Source organism: Dasypus novemcinctus, chromosome 11, assembly GCF_030445035.2.
Source record: "Dasypus novemcinctus isolate mDasNov1 chromosome 11, mDasNov1.1.hap2, whole genome shotgun sequence".
NCBI classification, from domain to species: domain Eukaryota; kingdom Metazoa; phylum Chordata; class Mammalia; order Cingulata; family Dasypodidae; genus Dasypus; species Dasypus novemcinctus.
In genome coordinates this window covers 85004489-85019746 of record NC_080683.1, presented here as the reverse complement: position 1 = coordinate 85019746, position 15258 = coordinate 85004489, and the positions used below count along the sequence as shown (strand labels likewise).

Below are 15258 nucleotides of genomic sequence, written 5' to 3'. Positions count from 1 at the left end.
TTCATAGCACCATTATTCACAATAGCCAAAAAGTGGAAACAACACAAATGTCCATCAACAGATGAATGAGAAAACAAAATGCAGTACATGTATATACCAATGGGACATCATTCAGCCATAAAAATAAATGAAGATCTGATACATGCTACAATATGGTGGATCCTTGAAGATATCACACCGAATGAAATAAGCTAGCCACAAAAGGACAGATATTCTATGATTTCACATAAATGAAATACCTAGAATATGCAAATTCATAGAGACAGAAAGTAGATTACAGGTTGCCAGGGATGCAGGAAATGGGGAGTTAATGCTTGGGTGCAGAGTTTGTATTTGGGGTAATGAAAAGGTTTGGGTAATGGATATGGTGGTGGTGGCAACATTGTTAATGTAATTAATACCACTGAATTATATACTTGAAGTGGTTGAAATGAGTAATTTTCTATTGTATATATAACAATAAAATTTTTTTAAAAAAAACAAGGGGGAAATATAAAGGTATGCAGTTAAGAATTTTGCCTTGCCTAAAGAGGTCTGTCCTTTCTGTCAATTTCTGGGAGATAAACTCTGTGCCCATGTAATGTTATGCCTGACAGGAGTGCCTTTGTTTGTCTGGGAGCTTTATGTCGTATGGGCACAACCATACAGTCTTAGGCTGGGGTCTGGCCACCCCAGAAAGACCCAACAACGTGTCTTAGGGTGCGGTCTTTGGGTCATGTCATGTCAGTTGACCTGGAGACTGAGATCAACCACCTAGAAAATCAATCATGCCTATACACTAAAGCCCCAATAAAAACTGTGAATACTGAGGCTCAGATGAATTTTCTTGGTTGACAATACTCCATGTATGTTGTAACATAAAGATACCAAGAAAGTAATGTGTCCTGACTCCATGGAGAGAGGAAAACGGAAGTTCCATGTTTGGTACTTCTTTTGGGCTCTGCCCTATGCACTTTATCCCTTGGCTGATTTTAATTTGTATCTTTTTCTCTGTACTAAACCACAATTTTGAGTATAACAGGTTTCAATGAGTTCTTTACGTCCTGCTAGTAAATTACCAAACCTAAAAGTGGTTTTAGAAACACCCAGAACTTGGATTTGGTGTCAGAGTGAGGTCAGTGTTGTGGAAGACCATGTGTCTTCTAACTTTGTGGCTCACTTTTTTTTAGAAAGGAAAAGATACAAAGGCTACATTAAAAATAATACTACAACATACAAGAAATTATAAAAAAAGCTGAAAGGCAAAGGAAAAGCAGAAAGAAATATTTCTAATGAAGAGCAAAGGTCTAATATAGAAAGAACTTTTATAAATCAGCCAAAAAATTCTAACTCCTTAATAGGAAAATAGCAAATGATTATAAACCATCAATTAATAGAAGAATGTGGAAAATAAACAGTAGATCTTATTAATAATCAAAGAAAAGTAATCACCCAGACTTAAAAATGAAAGCTTTGGAGTTTAACTGACCTCAGTTCAAATTCTGTCTCTGCCACTTATCTTTCTGACTTTTAGAAAATCATTTTACTTCATTGGAGTTCAGTGTTCTCTTTATAATTGGGGAAATAGTATCATACAGGGGTGCTCTACTTAGATAAATGAGATAATAAATCATTTATTATGATTTATTGCAAAATATGTACTCATAAATGACATCCATACTTATTTAAAAAGTAAACAAGGAAATACCATATTTCACATTTCAAATTGGCAAAGTTTTTTTAAAGTACAATAGTTAATGCTGTAAAAAAATACTCATACATTGCTGGTAGGAATATAATAAAATGATATTTTCTGGAAAGCAACTTGACAGTTTGTATCAAGAACTTTTAAAAGTTCATCTTCTCTGACCAATAATTACTATACGAATCTATAATTAAAAAAGAATCAAAGATGTGCAAAAAGATTAGTATGATCACTTCAGCATTATTCACAATATCAAAAATTTTGCCTTTGACACCATTCTATCACTCACATTCTATACTGAATTTATCAAGAAATATGATAGTTCTACCTTTAAATACATGCAATATCTCAACCCTTGTCCTATGTTACCATCTCTATCCAGTACTACTACAAAACCTTCCTGAAAGAGCTCCGCGGCAGTCCGTGCACAGGGTGCGCATCCTCCAGGCTCGGGCGGTGGCCGCAACAAAAGAAAGACACCATGGGTACGGGGTACGTGCGAAGGGTGCGGCCGGCGGGCTGGTGTGGGCAGGACGCCGTCCCAGTGAAAACAATGCTGCTGCATGGGATTCTGGGTGGAGTGGTTGCGAAAACTAAGACTGAATATTGAGCCTGACCGCAAAAAGGGCAAAGTGCAGCCCCCCAAAATAGCCGAGTTCACTATCAGCATCACCGAGAGCGTCACGGAGAGGGTGAAAGTCTCTGCGCTGGTCTTCTTTGTCCTGGCCTTCACCTGCGTTGTCTTCCTGGTGGTCTACAAGGTGTACAAGTACAACCGCGACACCCCGATGGCTTCATCCTCAAGAACACCCAGTGCATTCCAGAAGGCTTGGAGAGCTACTATGCTGAGCAAGACTCCAGTGCCTGGGAGAAATTCTACATGGTCATTAACTATTATAACCTGGCCAAGCAGGGCATCACCCTGTGTCACCATGGATGTCGGTGCAGTCGGAAGAGAAGCTGTTGGAACAGGAGACTGAGGCCGCAGAGAAATCAGCTTAGCGGGATGGGCAGGCTCCTTACAATTGGTCACTTGAAGGTAATCAAGGGACTTGGAGGGACATCTCATTACATGTAACTACTGATAATTTAGAAGTTACTCATTTACGGTACAATTGTTTCTGTTTGCTGATGCTGCTTTGCAAATAAAACTTGCTGCAGACCACCCATGGGCACAAAAGTCAAGTGCATTATCAGCATTGCTTAAAGAATGCTGACTCCACTTTTCATGTTAAGTCTTAATTTAGCTACTTTACTGGGATTTATTGGATGCTGTCAAAAAATAAATCTAGATATGCCAGAGGTTTGGACTTGAGATAAATAATGCATCTTGTGGAACTGATTTTTGAAACCACCTGGCTGTCTGCAAACTCCATAGCCATTCTAGAGTGGAGTGGTCTTGTGCTCAGTGGAGACCAAGCTGTGCCCACTCTTTCCACCTCCCAACAGGTGGTAACTGACCAAGCGCCAAGTGCTGCAGTGGAGGAAGGGGAGAAACTTAACACTGGGGAGCAGATATGGCCTCCCCTCCCCAGGTGGGCTTATACCTGTGGAGGTGCCCGCAATAGGACATGCTCAGTGGCTTTCCGTCGGCAGAATGTTCTTCAGCCTCCCCTGCCTTTGACGTCTTGATGGAGAGGTACACCAAAACCCACTGGGGGTGCCACTGTGTAGAGGAAGTTGTGTCTACACTGTGCACAGACTGCACAAGCATGTGAGGTGAGGGAGGGCCTCTGGTAAGAGATGGCCCCCGGCCCCCAGACCCAAGAGCCCATCTCCTGGTAGGTGGTCTGTCTGCTCTGTGATGTGCTGAATAGGAAAGAAATCCCACTGGCCCTTTGGTTCACTTCTTTTATGAATAAATTGGCACCAACAGTCCTGTTTGCAAGTTAGGTTTTAAAAAGTTAGCTGGGTGGGAAAAGTGAAAAGTGAAAATAAAAATAAAATTTTTATTTTGGGAAATCAGTGTAAGTACCGTGATGTAAGAAACAGCCAGGAAAGCCTGGTAGAGGGGAGCGTGTGGCTCCGTGCAAACCTGATGATGAAATGTCAATTCACAATCTTTGTAAGAAAATTGTTTCAATGAATCTTGACATTGAAGTGTATATTTATAAAATTTCCAGTTAGATAAATCGTATAAAACAATTAAATAGAAAAAAAGGTATTTGCAGACATTTTCTTCCCTGTTATTTGAATGTGTTGTTTCTGGTGGGCATGTCAAAAATTTCCCTGTTTTCCAGAAGATGAAAAATAAACAACAAATAGTGCCAAAAAAGGGGGGGAGAAGCTTCCCCTCTAGTTTCCCTGTAATCTCTTCCCTTCAGTTGACTACCAGAAAGTCTTCTGACATAGTGTCACATCATGTTATTCATCTGCTCAAAACCCTCGAATGGGAGAGGATGGGTTGAGTGCCTGCTTTCCCTGTGCCTCCTAAAAACGAACAAACGAAACAAACAAAAATAAAAACAAAACAATACAAAAAACAAGCAAACAAATGAAATAACCAACTCAAGGGAGCCAATGTGGCTCAGTGGTTGAGTGCCGGCTTCCCACATATGAGGTCCTGGGTTCAGTCTAAAAACAAGAAGAACAAACAAACAAACAAATAAAACTTCTATCTCAGAGAAAAAGCCAAAATCCCGATAGTGTTTACAATGCCATATGTTATCTGGGTCCCCTACTTCTCACATCTTTGACTCTCCTTCAGTCTCTGGTTCAATCCTTTCTAGCCCCACATTGTCCTCTCCTCTATTTCTGCAATATACTAAGCATGTTCTTGCCTTAGGACTTTTGTACTTTTGGTTCCCACTGCCTGGAACACTTTTTCCCCAGGCCGTGCATGGCTTATTTCCCCACTTCAGATTTCTGCTCAAATATCACCTGTTGAGAGAGGTTTCTGTTAACCATTCTTTATAAAACACCAATCCTATTTCCCTTCCTCAGCATTTTCTATCCCCTTCCCCTGTATGTGTAAAATTCTTTACTGTTTCCCCCCCTAGAATGTAAAGCTCCATGAGGACAGGCACTTTGATCTATTAGCTCCCCACATCATCTCTAATGTCTGAAAGTGTGCCTGGCACAAAGAAAATAGTCAAAATATAGTTGTTGAATAAATAAATTTCCAAAACTAGTAAACAACTCATTAAATGACAATAATATATTGCAATATTATATATCCTTTAAAATTTAAAAGTTAAATAAAATTAAAAGCTGTATTTTAAAAGCCATAGTAAGACAAAATGAAAAAAGTAGAATAGAAAACTATATGAAAGTATAATAATTTTGTAAATAAAACAAAATCAGGGAGCGGATGTAGTTCTGTGGTTGAGTGCCTGCTTCCCATGTATGAGGTCCTGGGTTCAATTTCCAGGACCTTCTCAAAAATAAAAATAAAATAGGAAACTAAAAACCACAATCAACCTGGGGAAAATGGAAAATACATACATTAATGTATTACATTTACAAACAAGAAAGAGTAAGTGTAGCAGTTTGATATTATTTATGAATTCCAAAAAAGATATCTGATTAAATTTGTAAACTGGTCTGTTCCTCTGGGTGTGACACCCTTTGACTGTATTAGATTCAGCTGAGATGTCTGATTAAATTATCTTAATATTAGGGCTTGATTCAATTACATCATCAGAGTGGGACTCAGCATTGAGTCCCAGCCCCTTGGGCTGATTAAAAAGACTCTCACAAAGCAGACACGCAAAGAAGAACAGAGAGAACTTGGTTTTGATGCTGGATCCCTGGGCAGAGAACTGAGCTGTTTGCCTGATAGTTTATAGCTGGCCTTGTGGAGAAAGTAGAGCAGATGAGCCCGGAAAGAGATCAGCCCTGGGAAGAGAGATGAGCCTTATGTCAGCCTACAACTGAGATGAGAAGAACCTGGGACCCCAAAGCCTTAAGAGGAAGAAGAAGGCTCGCAAAGACCGGCAGCCATCTTGCTCCAACACGTGGCAGTAGACTTTGGTGAGGAAAGTAACTTATTCTTAATGGCCCTGTAACTATAACCTTCTACCCCAAATACCCTTTATAAAAGCCAACAGATGTCTGGTACTTTGCATCAGCACCCCTTTGGCAGAATAATACAGTAAGGTTTAGAAAGTTTAAACATAACTTTATTAAAAACAAAGAATTTCATTCTACCTCTAGAATTCAACCTAATAAAATAAAGATATCACAGTGTTTAAAAAACAAACAAGCTTTAGAGCAGACTTCTTTGGTTCAAATTGTAGCTCTGCTGTGTGACCTTGGGTAAAATGTTTAACCTCTCTATGTCTCAATTTCCTCATCTGCACAATGCAGATAAAAATACCACCTTACCATATAAGGTTGCTGTAAGAATCAAATGATAAAATACATGTAAAGTGCTCAGAAAGTTTTGCCTAATAAATAACAAATGCTTAATAAATGTTAGCAATTATTATTAGATTTGGGAGTTAAGGAAAAAAAGGAATTAAAGATAATTCTCAGGTGATCCAACTTGACTACTGGGTAGATAGATGTTAGTGTTATTAATTTACAAGAGATTAGTACACAAACAATAAGAAGAACTACAAATTCAAAAGAAAAGAAAACGCAAGAGAAAAAAAACCATGAGGGTTATGCTTGCTTTGGGCTCTTTATAGTCAATTATCTTTTAATTCTCACATCAGCTTTTTAAGGTGGGTTTACCTTTTAACCCCATCTGACAGAAGGGGAACTCAAAGAGGTCAGGCAAGTTGCCCAAGATCAACAGCCAGTGCATGGCAAGGCCAATATTTAAACCAAGGCCTGACTTCAAAGCCTTATCTCTAACCCAGGGTTTCTCAACCTTGACATTTGGTACTGGATAATTCTGTGTTGCGGGGGACATCACTAGCCACTAACCACTAGGTGCCAGGAGCTCTATGACATCCCCTCCCCAAACTGTAACAACCAGAAATATCACTAGACATTGCCAAATGTCCTCTGGAGTCAAAATCTCTCCCAGTTGAGAATCACAGACCTACCCATTAGCTACCTAGGCTTAACCATTGCAAAAGGAAAGGCCCAGCTGACTAGGCTGCTTCTGCCACAGGGCTTGGAGCTCGGGGGAAGAAAAGCTGAAAGGAACCTTCTGTGATCCCCTCTTAAGAGTCTGAAGGAAGGTGTTTCGGGCTCTCAAACCCTGAAATAGGCCCCTACTCTATAGTTAGGTACTGACTGAGCCCCTCAGCCCACTGAGGTGTGCTCAGGATGGCTGCACAGCCTTTATTCTCGGGACTAACCCAGTGTGCACTCCTCCCGTGCAGGGTCCTACAATCAACACTGTCTCTCCTACCTGGGTCAGAGCTGTGCAGTGGCCAGGAAGAAAGCTACCTGATGCTCCTGAGGGTAATCCACACATTCAGCACCATGTCAACAGGCCTTACTTTGGAATATGTGTTCCCTAATGTAACAGAGTTAGACATTTTTAATTTCCCCACACATGGCTCTTCTGCTCCTTTTATTTGAACCTATAATTAGCACTATACTTGTTAAAGATATGTCCCAGAGACTTAAATCTTCAGACTGTTCATATGCCAGTTGAGCCCTGAATCTCAACAAGGTTGCAACACCTATGCTCCAGTTCACTGGACTTACCCAGGACAACTAACAAAAAGATGATGATGGACAACGCCCATGCCCCAAAATAGAGTATCTACAACTGCAAGCAAGACAGTTCCATCCATCTGTTCCATGGGATCTAAGACCTCTCTTAATCAGAAATACACTAGGCACTACCACCTCCAAATGCTCAAGACAGAAAAATGAACAAACATAAGAGGAGAATACAATTATGGACTAAAGTAGACTTATGATTACTCTAGCAATGGAAGAACTTGTATCACTGATATAAAGGCAGTGGCCACCAGAGGTTCTGAGGGGAGGGAGAGGGAAGAATTGGTGTAACATGGGGGCATACTGGGGACATTGGAATTGTCCTGCATGACATTACAATAATGGATACAGGCCATTATACATTTTGTCAAAACCTATAAAATTGTGTGGGGCAAAGGGTAAACTATAGTGTAAACTATACTCCATGGTTAATAGCAATGCTTCTATATGTGTTCATCAGTTCTAACAAATGTCCCACACTAATGAAAGATGTTAATGGGGGAAAGTGTGGGGGAATGGGGTATACGGGAATCCCCTTTATCAGGGGTTCTTTTTTTTTTTTTTTTAAGATTTATTTATTTATTTATTTCTCTCCCTACCCCCCCAGTTGTTTGTTCTCTGTGTCTATTTGCTGCATCTTCTTTGTCCACTTCTGTTGTTGTCAGTGGCACGGGAATCTGTGTTTCTTTTCGTTGCGTCATCTTGTGTCACTTCTCCGTGTGGGTGGCACCATTCCTGGGCAGGCTGCACGTTCTTACGCGCTGGGCAGCTCTCCTTATGGGGCACACTCCTTGTGTGTGGGGCTCCCCTACGTGGGGGACACCCCTGCGTGGCACGGCACTCCTTGTATGCATCAGCACTGCGCATGGGCCAGCTCCACACGGGTCAAGGAGGCCCAGGGTTCGAACCGTGGACCTCCCATGTGGTAGACGGACGCCCTAACCACTGGGCCAAGTCCGCCACCATATCAGGGGTTCTTAACCTTTTTTGTTCTATGGACCCCTTTTCCAGTCAGGGGAAAATCATGACCCCTTACTAAGTCTACACTATACTTTGTATTATTTAATAAATATATCACACCCAGACCAACACAACCACACAAGAATAATGTTTTTTGAATTTCAATTCAAGCTCACGACCCCTTGTTAAGAATCCCTGTCCTGTATTTTTGATGTAACATTTATGTAATCTAAAGCTTCTTTAAAAGTAAAAGAATTAAAAACTAAAAAAAAAGGAAAGCTGCCTGATGATTATCTCTTGGCTCAAGTTTAGCTAAATTGCTAGTCTTCGAGTCTAAAAGGGACTAATGACCATTTGAGCTTGAGATTCTGCACCAGCTGCCTAGCGCATTCTCTGTGCAAAAGCAGATGGCAGCACCTTACATCCCAGTTTACTGCTTCCCTCTTAACAAATGCCCCACTTCTCCCCACCCCCACCCCAGGCAGGTTGAGAGAACTGGAAATCATTGCAGATGCCTCGTTCTCCTTCTCCATGACTACCTAATTAAAAAATAACAATAGCGAAGTGGATGTGGCTCAACTGATAGAGCATCTGCCTACCATATAGGAGGTGAGGTCCAGGGTTCAACCCAGAGCCTCCTGGCCCATGTGGTGAGCTGGCCCATGCGCAGTGCTGCTGCACACAAGGAGTACCGTGCCACACAGGGGTGTCCCCCATGTGGGGGAGCCCCATGGGTAAGGAATGCGCCCTTCATTGCACCTCCCCACGTGGAAAAAACACAGCCCACGGAGGAGTGGCGCCACACACACGGAGAGCTGACGCAGCAAGATGATGCAACAAAAAGAGATATAGATTCCTGGTGCTGCGGGGAATGCAAGCGGACACAGGAGAACACACAGCGAATGAACACAGAAAGCAGACAATGGGGGGGGAGGGGAGAAAAATAAATAAATCTTTAATAAATAAATAAAAAAAAAAATAAGCACGAGGGGCAATTCATAAAAGAAATATTAATGGCGCATACATATGAAAAGATGCTCAAACATATGAAAAGATGCTCAACCTCAGGAGAAGTTAAATGCAAATTAAAATCTGAAGACAGCATTTCATATCCTTCAGTTAGGCAAAAACTAAAAAGTCTGATAATAGCAAATTTTGAAGAGGATGTAGAAAAAAGGGGATGCTAATAAATGTTAGTGAGCTGGTATAAATTAATTCCAAAACATTTTAATACTACCTAATAAAGTTGAATCCATATATATTTATATACATATACACATATACATACCGATAGAGATAACAATCTAGTGGATATATTGGAGAGAAACTGTTGCATATTGTCACCAGGAAACACTTATCAAGAATTTGGGTGAGGGGCACAATGTAGCAGAACATAGTAGCACTGCTTTTAACAGCGAAACGTGTGAAACAACCCAAATGGATAAATGGATAAATAAATTGTTATATATTCACAATACTACCTGCTATATAGCAAAGAAATGAATGATCTATGGCTACAAATTTCAATAAGGATAAATCTTAGAAACACTGAGTGAAAAAGTTGAAGAAGAAATCATATAATATGATACAACTTTGATAGGTTTTATATTGTTTATAATGTTTATAGATTTTATATTTATATTCTTTAGAGACACATACATATATAGTAAAACCATGACAAAAACAAGAGAATGATTAAACCAAAACTCACAAAGAACTAGAATAGTCAAACAATTGTGAAGAACAATTAAGATAAGGAGATGTGTCCTACCAAGAATCAAGACTTATGAAATCACAATTAAGGAAGGCAGTGATATGGTTAACCAGAATAGACAAAGAGACTAACAGAACACAATAACTCAGAAACAGACCAAATAATATATAAGAACTTGATATATGAAATAAGTGGGATTTCAATCAGTGGAGAGCAGATGATCTACTCAATAAATGCTGAGGGAATAACTGATTCCCTGAATGTTAAAACGATCAAATCCCTATTTCATACCATACTAACAGATTAAATTCATGCAGGTTAAAAACGTAAATGTAAAAAGAGAAATATTTCTGGGTGAAATTACTGAATATATTTAGAAGACTGGGGTTGGGAAGGCTTTTTAAAACATGATTCAAAAAGGTCTAATCATAAATTAGAAGACAATCAAGATAAAAAATATGCATCCTAAGACACCACTAAAAAGACGAAAAGTCACACCCTAGGAGAAGATATCTACAATGCATATAGCTAATACATTAGTATAAAGAAGATATAAAGTCCTACAAATTAAATGTTATAAGTTATACATCACAACAATTTGAAAAAAGGGGCAAAGCCTTGTTCTTAGGGACTGGCTCCAATCTCCCTAACCCCTGAAAGCCTTGCTGTTGGTGGTGGAGGTTTCAGGAAGCAGGACAGGGAGACATACAACCGTGGAGGGAAGAAGAGCCAGAAGCAGTAAAAAAGCAGGGAGTCCCCTGTCCCTGCTTTTTTTTTGGAGATAAAGCAGGAATGGGGCAGTGGCTGGGAGGGGGTTAAGGGAGGCCCAGCAGAGGTAACCAGCCAGGCCCAAATGGCAGGGGAGCCAGTGAGGGAATATATGGGTAGAGTGGGCTTTGGTATCACAACCCCTAAAAAGTCCATTTGAAGGCCCAAGGGGACCCTCCTCCAAGCCCAATAAGAGCTACAAAGGGGCAAGGTCTCTGTTTGGGGTGATGGAAAGTTCTGGTAATGGATGGAGGTGATGGCAACACAACATGGTGAATGTGATTAATCCCACTGAATGGAGGGCTTGGGAGGCATTGGAATGGGAAAGCTTACACAAAGAAAGAGACTAAATGACAATTTAATGCAATACATGATTCTGGACTGATGTAATGATGGAGGAGAAAATGTCCAAAAGGACATCATTGGCACATACAAAAAATGAAATATAGTTGTAAGCTTTATATCAATGTTCAATTTCTTGAGCCAAACTTGCAAAATAAAGATCATGGTCACTGGTGGTGTGCTGCCACTACAGCTTTCTGAATCCTAGCGAAACCAATACATCTGAGAAGTAGCTCAGCAAATCGATGAGATGCACCAGAAACTGCAATTCCTGCAGCCAGGACTGGTCAACAGCACTGGTCTTCTCCACGACAATGCCTGACTGTATGCTTCAAAAGTTGAATGAATTGGGCTACGAAGTTTTGCCTCATCCGCCATATTCACCTGACCTCCCGCCAACCAACTACCACTTCTTCAAGCATCTCGACAACTTTTTTGCAGGGAAAACATTTCCACAACCAGGAGGATGCAGAAAATGGTTTCCAAGAGTTCACTGAATCCCAAAGCATGGATTTTTATGCTATAGGAATAAGCAAACTTATTTCTCATTGGCAAAAATGTGTTGATTATAATGGTTTCTATTTTGATTAATAAAGATGTGTTTGAACTTAATTATAATGATTTAAATATCACGGTCCAAAACCAAAATTCTGTTTGCACCAACCTAATAGAATTATAAGACATTTTAAATTATAGAGACATTCAAAAGAACTAATCTGAAAGTTAAGGTATAATCCAATTCAGGTAACTGTGAAAGACAGTTAAAGACAGCTAAATATAGTTTAGTTAAAAAAAAAAAATCTTGCATCTACTTCCAAAGTATATTAAAAATGAAAACACTATATTTCAAGTCAGGTTAGTTTGCAGCAGTGGTGACTGTGTTAAAAATGTCTGGGAAGTTCACAGTACCATGTATTTGTAGAAGTTATAAATATCTGGGAGTTCTAGAATTGAATAGGAAAACTTCATGTCCATTTAAAATTTATATCAACCACAATCTTCTCATTTCATAAATGTAGAAACTGAAGTCTAGAGATAAGTGATTTGCTTAAACTCACACAGCTTAATTTTCCTGTACTCCAAAATTCATGCAGCTAGAGAAAACTATTCTGTCACAGGGACTCTGCTTGTTTTATATTTACTTGAACAGACACAGAGACTACCCTAATGGAGACAGTTAACAAGGAAAATGCTTCCTGGAGAGAAATGGGATGTGAGAAACAATGAGTCAAACATAGAATCATGCTATCTTAAAGCCTAAAGGAGGTCTTAGAGGCCATCTATTTGAAATCTCTTTTTCAGCACAAACTTTTTTGGGTACTAACCTTAATGAGCTCTGCTTAATATCTTCAGATCAGCAGAGTTGAATACCAGTTAAGGAGATAAACTCTAGCATGAATCTAGTGATAAAGAGCAGCAGACTTCTTCCTTAATACCTTGAAATAGTTGTGTTTTTTTAAAAACGAATTTACTATGTACATAATACATATGTATAGTTTAAGGAATAATAGTTTTAAAATTCTGTGTATCCATACCTATCTTAAGAAATAGGGTGTTGCCTGTACTGCTCAAGCCCTCTGTGTGCCTTTCCCATCTCCTTGAATTTTGTGCTGTTCATTCCAATGTCTTTTCCTCAAAGCTGTTTCATATTTGTGTGTGTTCTAAACAATAAGTTATTTAGTACTGCTGGATTTTAAACTTTTTTTCATACAAAGTATCTTGAGATTTATGTTGGTGCATGAAGCTACACAGCATTCATTTCCCGTTGCGTAGTTTTCGATCATATAAGACACAGACTGTTTAATTTCCAATCACTCCCCTCCTGACTTACAATGCTACGGTTATCTGAGATGTTTAGTTCTATACTGATTTCAATCACACAAATAGACAATATTGGTTTTATCAAGACCATGTTTGTTTGTTTACCTGTAAGTTTTCTTTGCTCACTGTGGTGGATGGCATGATGTACCACCAGAGTCCATCTACGAACGCCTTTTTCCAAAGCTGCTGGGAGTGCTGCTGGAAGATGGCTCTTAGCTGTCAGCTCTCTTCAGGGACTACTTGCCTAAACAACACTGCCTCACGCAAGGTCATACTTCCTTCCAGAGGCAGCCCACATCCAATGAGGATATGAAAACCTGTTCCTCTTGCTCCAACTTAAGCAAATCTGAAGGGTGACTCCAGATCCAGGGCCCCCTGTATGGTTGGTAAAATCTTTGATGAGTCTTCATTGCAGCTCAACTTCTCCTTTTATCTGATACTGCATTATTCCTTTCCCTTCCATAGATGTTGATGCCAAGAACACTCTCTAATAAATGTCCATGCTAATCTCTGTCTTAGAAACTGCTTCCTGGGAAACCTAATCTGCAATACTCCCCATTTCTGTGTGATGGTTAATTTCATGTACCAACTTGACTAAGTTATGGTGTCCAGTTGTTTGATCAAGCAACAATTGGTGAGTTACTTATGAGGGTGTTTTGTAAAAGGAATTAGTGAGTTAACTGCATCTATGGCTGATTACAGCTACAATCAAAAAGGAGACTGTCTCCATCAACAAAAGGAGTCTCCTCATCTAATCAGCTTGATGCCTTAAGGCAAGAACTGAGAATTTTAGCAGTCAAAAAAGAAGAGTTTCTACTTCAGCTAGCTTGCTTCTCCTGAGGAATCCAATGTCACTTTCTTTGGTATTTCCAACTTGTGACTTCTCCTGGGGAATTCAACTTCACCTTCTTCACCAACTTGCAGTATGCCCTATGAAATTTGGATTTGCCAATCCCCATGGTTGTATGAACCAATTCTTAAAATACATCTCTTAATATTCTCTCTCTCTCTCTCTCACACACACACACACACATCCATATACACATGTCAGTTCTATTTCTCTGGTGAACCCTAATATACCTAGTTATTCAGATTTTCCTTCTGTGATCATATTTCTTCTTCCTTAAGTCTATATTTTAGAGGTTCTGTTGGTGAAAAGGAGTGAATTTTCTTAGTTTTGGTTTGCCTTGAGAAGCCTCTCACTCTCTTTCTTGAAAGATAGTTCTGATGGATTTAGAGTTCTGGGTTGACAGTTATTTTCTCTCAGCATTATGAAGGTATTAAGTCTCCTAGCTTCCATTTTTGCCATCTAGAGCTCAGCTTTCAGTACAATTGTCATTCTTCATAGGCAATCTGCTATTTTCCTTTGCTTTTACAATTTCTCTGTCTTTGTATTAATGTAGTTTCACTACAATGTGTTTATATGATCTCTTTTTTATTAATCCTACTTAGAACTCATTTGGATTCCTAAATCTGAAGATCCATCAATGCTGGAAAATTCTTATCTTTTTAAATACTGCTTCTCTACTTTTTCATTCTCTCCTTCAGGAAGTTCAGCTGGACATATGTTGGATATCTAATCTCCATATCTCTTAACCTATTTTTCATATTCTTCATCTCTCCATTTATGTGCTATGTTGTACTCTGGGTAATTTCTTAAGCTCTATCACCTAGTTCACTAACTCCTTCTTCAGTCGTGTCTAAACAGCTTTTAAACCTATCCACTATAATTCAAATTTCAATTCTATTTCTTAAAGATTTATAGGTCCAATTTTTTCCCCAATATCCCTGATCAATTTTGATAGTCTCTTGTTCCATCATCATACTGTCAATTCCCTTTTTTTATTTCTTTAAACATCTTAAACATGCTTAATTTTATTCTGTAGCTGATAATTTTCTAACCAGTCTTGCAGTTTGTGGCTTCTGCTGACTCATAATGGCTGATTTATTCACGCATTTACTGATTTTTTATTTTGAGTTCATATTCCTTAGAACAGTGACTAGTGCACTGCAACTTCTATGTCTATGTTTGCTATAATGATGAGGCCATTATACAATTATCTCTACTTATTAAATGAGGAAGCTATATTTCAGCAAGATTAAGGATTTTGTTCAGGATGATGATGATGCATTCCTTGAAAGTTTTTGGGAATTCTTCAAAGCTAGTATTTAAAGAACCTTTCTTCAGAAAAGATTTCTTTTTGTTTCTGCTAGGTCCCTGGCCATCCAAAACCCAAGGCACCATTAAACTTTTAGGTTAAGATTTTTTGGCAGTGTGAATTCCACCTTCAAACCCAATGAATACAGAACTATGATTAGGATTTCCCAGAAGATATTCTTTTTG

At 39.2% G+C, this 15258-nt stretch overlaps 1 protein-coding gene and 1 pseudogene across 10 annotated transcripts in view; one reads left to right on the top strand and one right to left on the bottom strand.

The window, feature by feature from the left end:
* CEP57L1 (centrosomal protein 57 like 1) overlaps positions 1–15258 on the bottom strand; it is a 96279-nt gene that overhangs the window by 45156 nt on the left and 35865 nt on the right. The gene's annotated exons all lie outside the window — the stretch shown is intronic.
* Positions 2166–2686, top strand: LOC131280485 (neuronal vesicle trafficking-associated protein 1 pseudogene; annotated as a pseudogene).